We start from the raw sequence: 8,838 nt of genomic DNA, 5'->3' as shown, positions 1-8,838 counted from the left end.
CTCATAATGGAGTGGGGTTCAGTCACATTGAGCTTCTGTTTGACCTTCCTGTCAAAGGACCTATCAGTCTTGTAAAGGAGGGGTGGGAGCAAGCTCCCAAGAAGCTCCCCATATTTTAGATGAAGTGTTTATGGAAAGAGGCCATGGATAATTTGGAAGCCAACCAGGAGGTAATGAAACCAGAAGGCCACTCTGTTGGAGTTTCAACCTGGTCAAAAGGAGGGGGCAATGGAGCCTGTAGTACCCTGGGCCTTGAAGAACAAGTAGACCAGGCCCTATGATGTGAAACAAATGAGAGGGGAGGTCACTACCTGGTAGACCACTGAAGGGTCCTGCATGTGAACCTCCTCAAATCCCATTTTGAGAGGTCTGAGGTCACAAAGGTCTTGTTGTCAGATGGAAGTGAGGAGAAGGAGAACGAACCTCTCCCAGACCTCCTGTCTTCCAATGAGCACGATGGATCTGCAGAGAGTGTCATTCTCTCCTCCACAATGACTCCAGAACAGGAGAGATAATGTTGCCAGTTGTTGATGTGATTCTCCCAGCTTTTCTCACTAACCCCGGGTCTCACTCACTGATGTACCCATGATGTCGACACAGAGGACAGCATGCCTATCAAGAATAAGACCTACAGGTTGTCTGCTAAAATGAGAGCCAGCATCAAGGATGAATATAAAAGTGGGGGAAGATTCAATATGGTGTATCAGAGGCAGGAATCTGGACTAACTTTTTACAACATACATTTTGCCTCTGACACCATTGATCACAACGTTTGTTTTATCGGCTAGTCTGTTTAATGACTGCGATCTGAAAAGCAATTTTTTCTTTTACTTATCAACTTTTTGGCTGGATGAACACTACTCGTTAGACATACACTTATTATATACATAAGACAGTGACATATATATTTACATTTATACAGTGACTTCAAAACATGTCTTATGTATATAATAAGTGTATGTCTAACGAGTAGTGTTCATCCAGCCAAAAAGTTGATAAGTAAAAGAAAAAATTGCTTTTCAGATCGCAGTCATTAAACAGACTAGCCGATAAAACAAATGTTGTGATCAATGGTGTCAGAGGCAAAATGTATGTTGTAAAAAGCATCAAGGATGAGGCTTCCAAGATGTTGGATTTGAGGGTGGTTGAGCCCTCCTTTAGTCCCTGGTCCAGTCCAGTTGTATTCATACCAAAGACTGCTCCACCGGGCACTACCCCAAAATTGAGGTTCACTGTGGGCTAAAGGGGTCTCAATGTAGTCACTAAGGCTGATGCTCACCCTGTCCCCAGCCAGATCTGCGGATCTTATTGATTAGTTGGGGGCTGCCAAGTTTCTGAGTACCAGGTCCTGGCTAGGCTACAAAACATCAAGTCAGTCTACATGGATAACAATGGTATTTTCAGCTGAAGCTGGGATGACCACCTGCACCACCACTAGGAATCAATTAATCAATCAATCAATCAATGCATTTATATAGCGCACTACTCACCCAGAGGGTCTCAAGGCGCTGGGGGAGGGGGGTCCGCTACTGCTCGAACAGCCAGGTCTTGAGTTGCTTCCTGAAGGCGAGGTGGTCCTGGGTCAGGCGGAGGTGGGTCGGGAGGGAGTTCCATGTCTTGGCGGCGAGGTAGGAGAAGGACCGTCCTCCTGTGGTGGCTCTTCGGATGCGGGGGACGTTGGCGAGGGCGTGGCCGGTCGATCGAAGCTGGCGTTTGGGAGCGTAGAAGTTGAGGCGGCTGTTGAGGTATCCTGGGCCTTGGTTGTGTAGGGCTTTGTGTGCGTGGGTGAGGAGTCGGAAGGTGATTCTCTTGTTGACCGGGAGCCAGTGCAGGTCTCTCAGGTGTCCGGAGATGTGGCTGCGACTGGGGATGTCCAGGATGAGTCGTGCTGAGGCGTTCTGGATTCGCTGGAGTCTTTTCTGGAGTTTGGCGGTGGTTCCGGCGTAGAGGGAGTTGCCGTAGTCCAGACGGCTGGTGACGAGGGCCTGGGTGACCATCTTCCTGGTCTCGGTGGGGATCCACCGGAAGATCTTACGTAGCATGCTCAGGATGTTGAAGCACGACGAGGAGACGGCGTTGACTTGTCTGGTCATGGAGAGGGAGGAGTCCAGGATGAAGCCCAGGTTGCGTGCGTGGTCTGTTGGTTTGGGTGCGCTGCCTAGGGCGGGGGGCCACCAGGAGTCGTCCCAGGCGGAGGGTGAGGACCCCAGGATGAGGACTTCCGTCTTGTCCGAGTTCAGTTTCAGGCGGCTGTTCTTCATCCATTCGGCTACTTCTTCCATCCCTTCGTGAAGGTTGGCTCTGGCGGTGGCGGGGTCGTTGGTGAGGGAGAGGATCAGCTGGGTGTCGTCGGCGTAGGAGATGATGTTGAGGTTGTGCTGGCGTGCGATGTCTGCGAGGGGGCTCATGTAGACGTTGAAGAGGGTTGGACTGAGCGAGGAGCCTTGAGGAACGCCGCAGAAGACTTCGGTGGCTTCAGATCTGAACGGGGGGAGGCGGACTCTCTGTGTCCTTCCGGCGAGGAAGGAGCTGATCCACTCCAGTGCCTTCTCCCGGATTCCGACGTTGCTGAGTCGCTGCACTAGTGTACGGTGGCAGACAGTGTCGAAGGCCGCGGAGAGGTCTAGGAGGATGAGGGCTGCTGTTTCTCCGTTGTCAAGCAGTGCTCGGATGTCATCGGTGGCTGCGATCAGGGCGGTCTCGGTGCTGTGGTTGGCCCGGAAGCCAGACTGCGAGAGGTCGAGGGAACCGTTCGTCTCGAGGAAGGCGGCCAGCTGCTTGTTGACGGTCTTCTCGATGACTTTTGCAGGAAACGGGAGCAGCGAGATGGGGCGGTAGTTCTTGAGGTCGGTGGGGTCGGCTGATGGCTTCTTTAGTAGAGCGCTGAGTTCGGCGTGCTTCCAGCTCTCCGGGAAGGTAGCGGTGTCGAAGGAGGTGTTGATGATGTCCCGCAGGTGGGGTGCGATGACAGCGTCGGCCTTGTTGAAGACGTGGTGAGGGCAGGGGTCGGTAGGAGATCCGGAGTGGATGGAGTTCATCATGCGGACGGTGTCTTCGGTGCTGATCGGGGTCCAGGTGCGGAGGGTGGTGGTGGGGGGCGGTGGTTCGGTCATGGCGTGCGTCGGTTGAGTGCCGAAGCTGTTGTGTATGTCCGCGATCTTGTTGTGGAAGTAGGAGGCGAGGGAGTTGCAGAGGTCTTGCGAAGGGGTGATGTCGTTGTTTCCGGCGTTGGGGTTGGAGAGCTCTTTAACGATGTTGAAGAGTTCCTTGCTGTTGTGTGCGTTGTTGTCCAGTCGTTCCTTGAATGCAGTTTTCTTGGTGGCGTGGATGAGTTGGTGGTGTTTTCGGGTGGCGAGCTTGAGGGCAGTCATGTTGTCCGGTGCTGGGTCTCTGCGCCATGTTCTATCGAGGGCTCGGCAGTTCTTCTTGGAGCTCTTGAGTTCGCCGGTAAACCATGGGGCTTTCTTGCTGCCGGGTCTGCTAGGCGGGGTCTTCAGAGGGGCGAGGTCGTCTGCGCAGTTGCTGATCCACTTCGCGAGGTTGGTGGCCGCCTGGCTTGGGTTCATTGTGCTGGCGGGAGGGTTCGTGCTCAGGGAGGTCGCGAGCTGGTCGGCTGTGATCTTGTTCCAGCTTCTGCGTGCAACCTGTTGCTGGTGGTGGTGGATCGTGGTCCTTCTGAAGCTGAAGTGGACGCAGCTGTGGTCCGTCCAGTGGAGTCCGGTGGCGTGGCTGAAGGCGATGTCCTTGCTGGATGAGAAGACTGGGTCGAGTGTGTGTCCGGCGTAGTGGGTGGGGGTGGTCACCAGCTGCTTGAGACCGAGGTTTGCGAGGTTGTCCAGCAGGGTGGTGGTGTTGCGGTCGTTGTTGTTCTCCAGGTGGAAGTTGAGGTCCCCGAGGAGGATGTAGTCAGCAGAGGGGAGGGCGTGCGGGCTGATGAAGTCGGCTATATCTTCGCTGAATTGTGTGTGTGGTCCCGGGGGTCTGTAGATGAGGGCGCCTCTGAGGGTGGTCTTGGGGTTGATGTGGACCTGGAAGTGCATGTGCTCGGCGGGTGCGAGGGTGTCGTTGGTGTCGGTCGTTATGCGGATGGTGTTCCTGTGGATTATGGTGATGCCTTCTCCGGTCTGGTTGATGCGGTCCCTTCGGATGATCTTGTAGCCGTCTGGGATGGCGATGGCGATGTCGGGCGCTGAAGAGGCGTTCATCCAGGTTTCCGTGAGGAAGGCGACGTCTGGTGAGGTTGTGTCGAGCAGGTTCCAGAGCTCGATGGCGTGTCTGTGGACGGAGCGGGTGTTGAGCAGGATGCATTTCAGGTGGCTGCTGCTGTTGCTCGTCTTGGTCTTGGTCGGTGCTGGAGTAGTGCTGGTCCGGATGCAGGTGAACTTGCAGGCGTTGCAGCAGAAGGGTCCGTGGGTGTGTCTCGGGGTGGCTTGGTAGCATCCTGGGATTCGGCCGGCGTTGAGTGCGTTGAGGGTGGCGGCGTCGTACGTCCGGCGGGTGGGCTGGGGTCTGCGGGTGCCGGGGGTCCTGGCGCTGGGCACGGGCCAGGCGCGGATGGGCGCAGACGGGCTTACCTTTGGCGCACCTTTGGCACGCAATCGGCGTGCCCGCTGCACGTCAACGCTGCGCGTGCGCACGGTCGCCATTTATGGCGAGGTGCGAGGGAGGGAGGAGCAGCTGGGAGGCGGGAGCGGGGAGGGCACAGAAGGAAAAGGGGGCATGTCCGTGCTCACGGCGGCGGGAGGCGGGGAGCGGGGCGGGTGGGCACAGGGGCGACTAGGGGGTCACAGCCCTGGGGGGCACACAGGTACAGAAAGAAAAAGGGGGTACAGTGCCTAAAAGAGGCTACAAGACAACAAGTAAGTAATGTAAACACAGTTAGCGCAGGCGCCCACACCGAGCGACGGCGGGGGGCGTGGTCAGCAGGCAGGCTCAGCGAGGCTGAGGGCAGCGGCAGGCGGGGAGCACACGCTACAGCTGGTGGCCGTGCGGCGCGGGGGTGTCCTAAGAATAGGTCACACTCACCTGTGCCACACGGTCGCCATTTATGGCCAAGTGCGAGGGAGGGAGGAGCAGCTGGGAGCGGGGAGGGCACAGAAGGAAAAGGGGGCGTGTCCGTGCTCACGGCGGCGGGAGGCGGGGAGCGGGGCGGGTGGGCACAGGGGCGACTACGGGGTCACAGCCCTGGGGGGCACACAGGTACAGAAAGAAAAAGGGGGTACAGTGCCTAAAAGAGGCTACAAGACAACAAGTAAGTAATGTAAACACAGTTAGCGCAGGAGCCCACACCGAGCGACGGCGGGGGGCATGGTCAGCAGGCAGGCTCAGCGAGGCTGAGGGCAGCGGCAGGCGGGGAGCACACGCTACAGCTGGTGGCCGTGCGGCGCAGGGGTGTCCTAAGAATAGGACACCCCCGCGCACCGCAATGAGAAAACCTGTTTATCAAGGCCAGATAGGGCACGGATCTATTATATATTTTGGCCACCAAGTTTTCAAAGGCAATGCCCAGCCTCTCCATCCCAAGATTCAGACCATTATAGCTTGTGACCCACCCAAGACTCAGACCCAGGTGAGAGCTTTCTTGGGCCTCACTGGGTATTGCAGGAGAATTGTTAAGGACTATGGCACCATTTTTGCCCCCTGTCAAGTTCTCAACTGGATTTTCAGTGGGAGAGGCCACGATGTAAGGTCCCATCCTCCCTATTGACCAAGATGACCCAACAGTATTCAAAGCTAACCCAGATTGAAGGTGAAGAGGGAAATGGAAGAGGGGAGTCACACAGGTACTAAGTCATTTTTAGAGAATTGCGATTCTCTTAATAACATGACAAGAGAATCTGGATTTCATTAAAGACATGGAGACTAACATTATGCATTTTCTTTTAATGCCTTCTCCAAGCAGCCCCTTAGGAGCAATACATCATGAAGTGAATCAGATCTAGAATAGAATCTTCCAGATGTACAATTGCCATGCACACAGTCTGCCTCTTTTAAATGCGAGGTAATAAGGTAAGTCTTCTTCTGTATAACATTTTCTTTATTTTTCTTCTTTCTTCTCTCTTTTTCTGTTGTGCATTCCAAATGGATAGAAACAATGAAGACTGAATGAAGGGATCACAGAGTTAATTCTTTCTGAGCATCTTCCTTGCAGAAACAGCAGAATAGATGAATCAGTTATGTTGAGTTATCTGAAATAAGAAAGAGTATAAGTGCTCTGTTGTCATGTAACTGAGAAAGGTGTAATATCAAAGCAGGCAAGTTATACGAATTTTTTAACAATCCATCTAAAAAAGGTTGTATGAAACTTTCAACAATACATTGTATAAAGGTTGCATCATAAATCATGCATCTATTGTTCAGTAATTTATTTATCCACCCACAGGAAGGGAAGGGTGGGATAATGTTAGCCTCCGTGTCTTTAATGTTATTAGGAGAATCGCAATTTCATTACAAGACCGGAGGCTACCATTATACCTGTTGGTAGTTTTGTAACACTACATCTGATATATGTTCAATAGGTTTACAGTAGTGTTTAGCAAAAGTGTTCGAATTTGACCAATCAGCTGCTTTAAGAATGTCATCTAGATTACCCCCTTTCCAAAATGATTTACAAGCCATAGCACCCCTATTGAGTGTGCTTGGAACCTTTTTAGGTCAATACCAGTACTTGCATTGCATATTTAATCCATCTTGCTATAGAAGCTAATGTAATGGGTTTGAAGGGTTTGACGAAAAAGATAAGTAATTGGTAAACACCATGCGCACGATGTTCACTCATTCTTGCATCATATTCTTTCATACAATCTACCACACAAAGTTTTTTGCATGCATTAAACTTTGGGTAGAAAATTGAATCTGACATAGTTTAGTTCTCTAAATAATCTAAAAATTGACACCAAGGCATCATAGACTCTATAGGTTACTTCTAGTGCTATAGCATCTGATATTCTATGGCAGGGTATTAGGCAGAGTAGAGAGGCTAGTTTTATGGAAAGTTTCTTCTTATCTTGGTATCAGTTCTCAGGCCAGGTGGTGAAAAGGTCTGGTAGTAACTAAACATCCCATAGGGTTTTGTATTTAGGTTTAGGAGGTCTCCTTAGTCTGATACTTTTCATAATTCTGCACATTATGGCATTTTACCTGCTGGTATTGCCGTTTATGAGAGTATGGCCTGCTGAAATAGCTGATCTGTAGCAATTAATTGATCTGTAAGTAAGCCCTCTCTCATATTGTTCAACTAAAAAGTTTGCTACATGTACGATAGGAGCCTCCACAGAATCCAGGCTCCTCTCCAGGCACCAGCGCACCCAAGATCTCCCGATGCCATTGTATCTATAGTGGGTTCCAGAAGCCCATGACTCTTGGAGGAGTACAGTAGCTTGTCTCGAAAGGTCTGTGATTTCATTAGATTTCCTTACACTTTCCAGGCAAGAAGGTTCAAAGTCCCTGTCTGGACTAGGGGATGTTCCCTTCTGTATATATGTCGGCTGGGGGTAGAAAGGGTATTTCGCAGGCTAATTCCAAACTCATCAGGAACCACTCCCGGGAGGGCCAGAAAGGGGTTATTAGTACTAAGGAGCAATGGTCTTGTCTCACTTTCTGAAGGGCTCCCTGGATCATTGCAAATGGGGGAAATGCGTATGCTGGAATTCCTTTCTATGGTTGGAGAAAGGCATTTACTGCTTGAGCACCGGGGTTCTGGCATCCAGCTGAAATATTTCTGCAGTTGGAATGTCAGTATGCTTGTGAAAAGATCTATTTCCAGAGAGCCCCAGAACTGATTTAGAGTTCTGAAGGCTTCCACGTTGAGTTTCCAGTCGCTGTGGTCTAGGAGTGATCTCGAATTCCAGTCTGCAGTGATGTTGCTTTTCCTCGGTAAGTATTCTGCTTTCAGGGCTATCTTGTATTCTAGAAAGAACATCCAGGATTTTTTGGCTAGATTCGATAGTTCTGAGGATTTTGTACCCCCTAAGCGATTTATGCATGCCACAGCCGATATGTTGTGCATTTTTAGAATAACTGATCTGCCTTGTAAGGATTGTTTGAAGCTCATCAGAGCGTAAAGGCCAGCAGTTAACTTTAGGTAGTTTATGTGGTGTGAGCTCTCTGTATAGGACCATAGACCTCCCATGTTCTGATTCTGTGAGCACGCTCCCCAGCCATGAAGACTCGCATCTGACTCCAGAATCAAATCCGGGGAGTTTCCAAAAATGGCTTTGCCCTTCCAGGTATCTAGATTCTCTAACCGCCAGTTCAGTTCTGATATGGCTTCGTGGTCTAGGGTTACTTTGTCTCTGTACCATAGTCCAGCACAGAGGGCTTTCGCCTTCACTCTTTGAGGGGCTCGATAATGTAAAGGTCCCGGAAAGATAGCTTGGATAGAGAAAGACAGGAGGCCCAGGAGTCTGGCTAGTTCTCTTAGGGACAAGAGGTCTCGTTTTAATACAAGTTGTATTTCTTTGCGTATTTTCGTGATTTTCTTCTTGGGTAGTAGTGAAAGTGATGTTACTGTGTTTACTGTGAATCCCAAGAACTCCAGAAATTGCGAGGGAGTCATGATAGATTTTTCTCAGTTTATTATGAAGCCAAGGCTCTTTATAAGATTTACTGCTGTATTCAGGTCTTGAAGAATCTGAGGGTGGTGTTGGGACATATTGAGAATGTCATTGAAATAGACAATCAGTCGTATCCCTCTTTCTCTCAAGAAAGATGCTATAGCTCTCATTACCTTGGTGAAACACCAGGGAGCAGAGAATAGCCCGAAGGGGGGAGCCTGTAATTGGAATAGATGATGGTTCCATGTGAATAGGAGGTAAGGTTGGGATTCTGGGGCTATGA

The 8,838-nt window shown here is 51.0% G+C and overlaps 1 long non-coding RNA gene across 1 annotated transcript in view; it reads right to left on the bottom strand.

The window, feature by feature from the left end:
* Positions 1 to 5,898: 5,898 nt before the first annotated feature.
* Positions 5,899 to 8,838, bottom strand: part of LOC146870047 (uncharacterized) — a 454,045-nt gene continuing 451,105 nt past the window's right edge. The window contains exon 3 of the long non-coding RNA XR_014958906.1: positions 5,899 to 6,188. This is a non-coding gene — a long non-coding RNA (uncharacterized LOC146870047). The remainder of the gene's footprint in view (positions 6,189 to 8,838) is intronic.

Source organism: Triturus cristatus, chromosome 1_1, assembly GCF_964204655.1.
Source record: "Triturus cristatus chromosome 1_1, aTriCri1.1, whole genome shotgun sequence".
NCBI lineage: Eukaryota > Metazoa > Chordata > Amphibia > Caudata > Salamandridae > Triturus > Triturus cristatus.
This window is presented reverse-complemented; position numbering and strand designations above follow the sequence as displayed.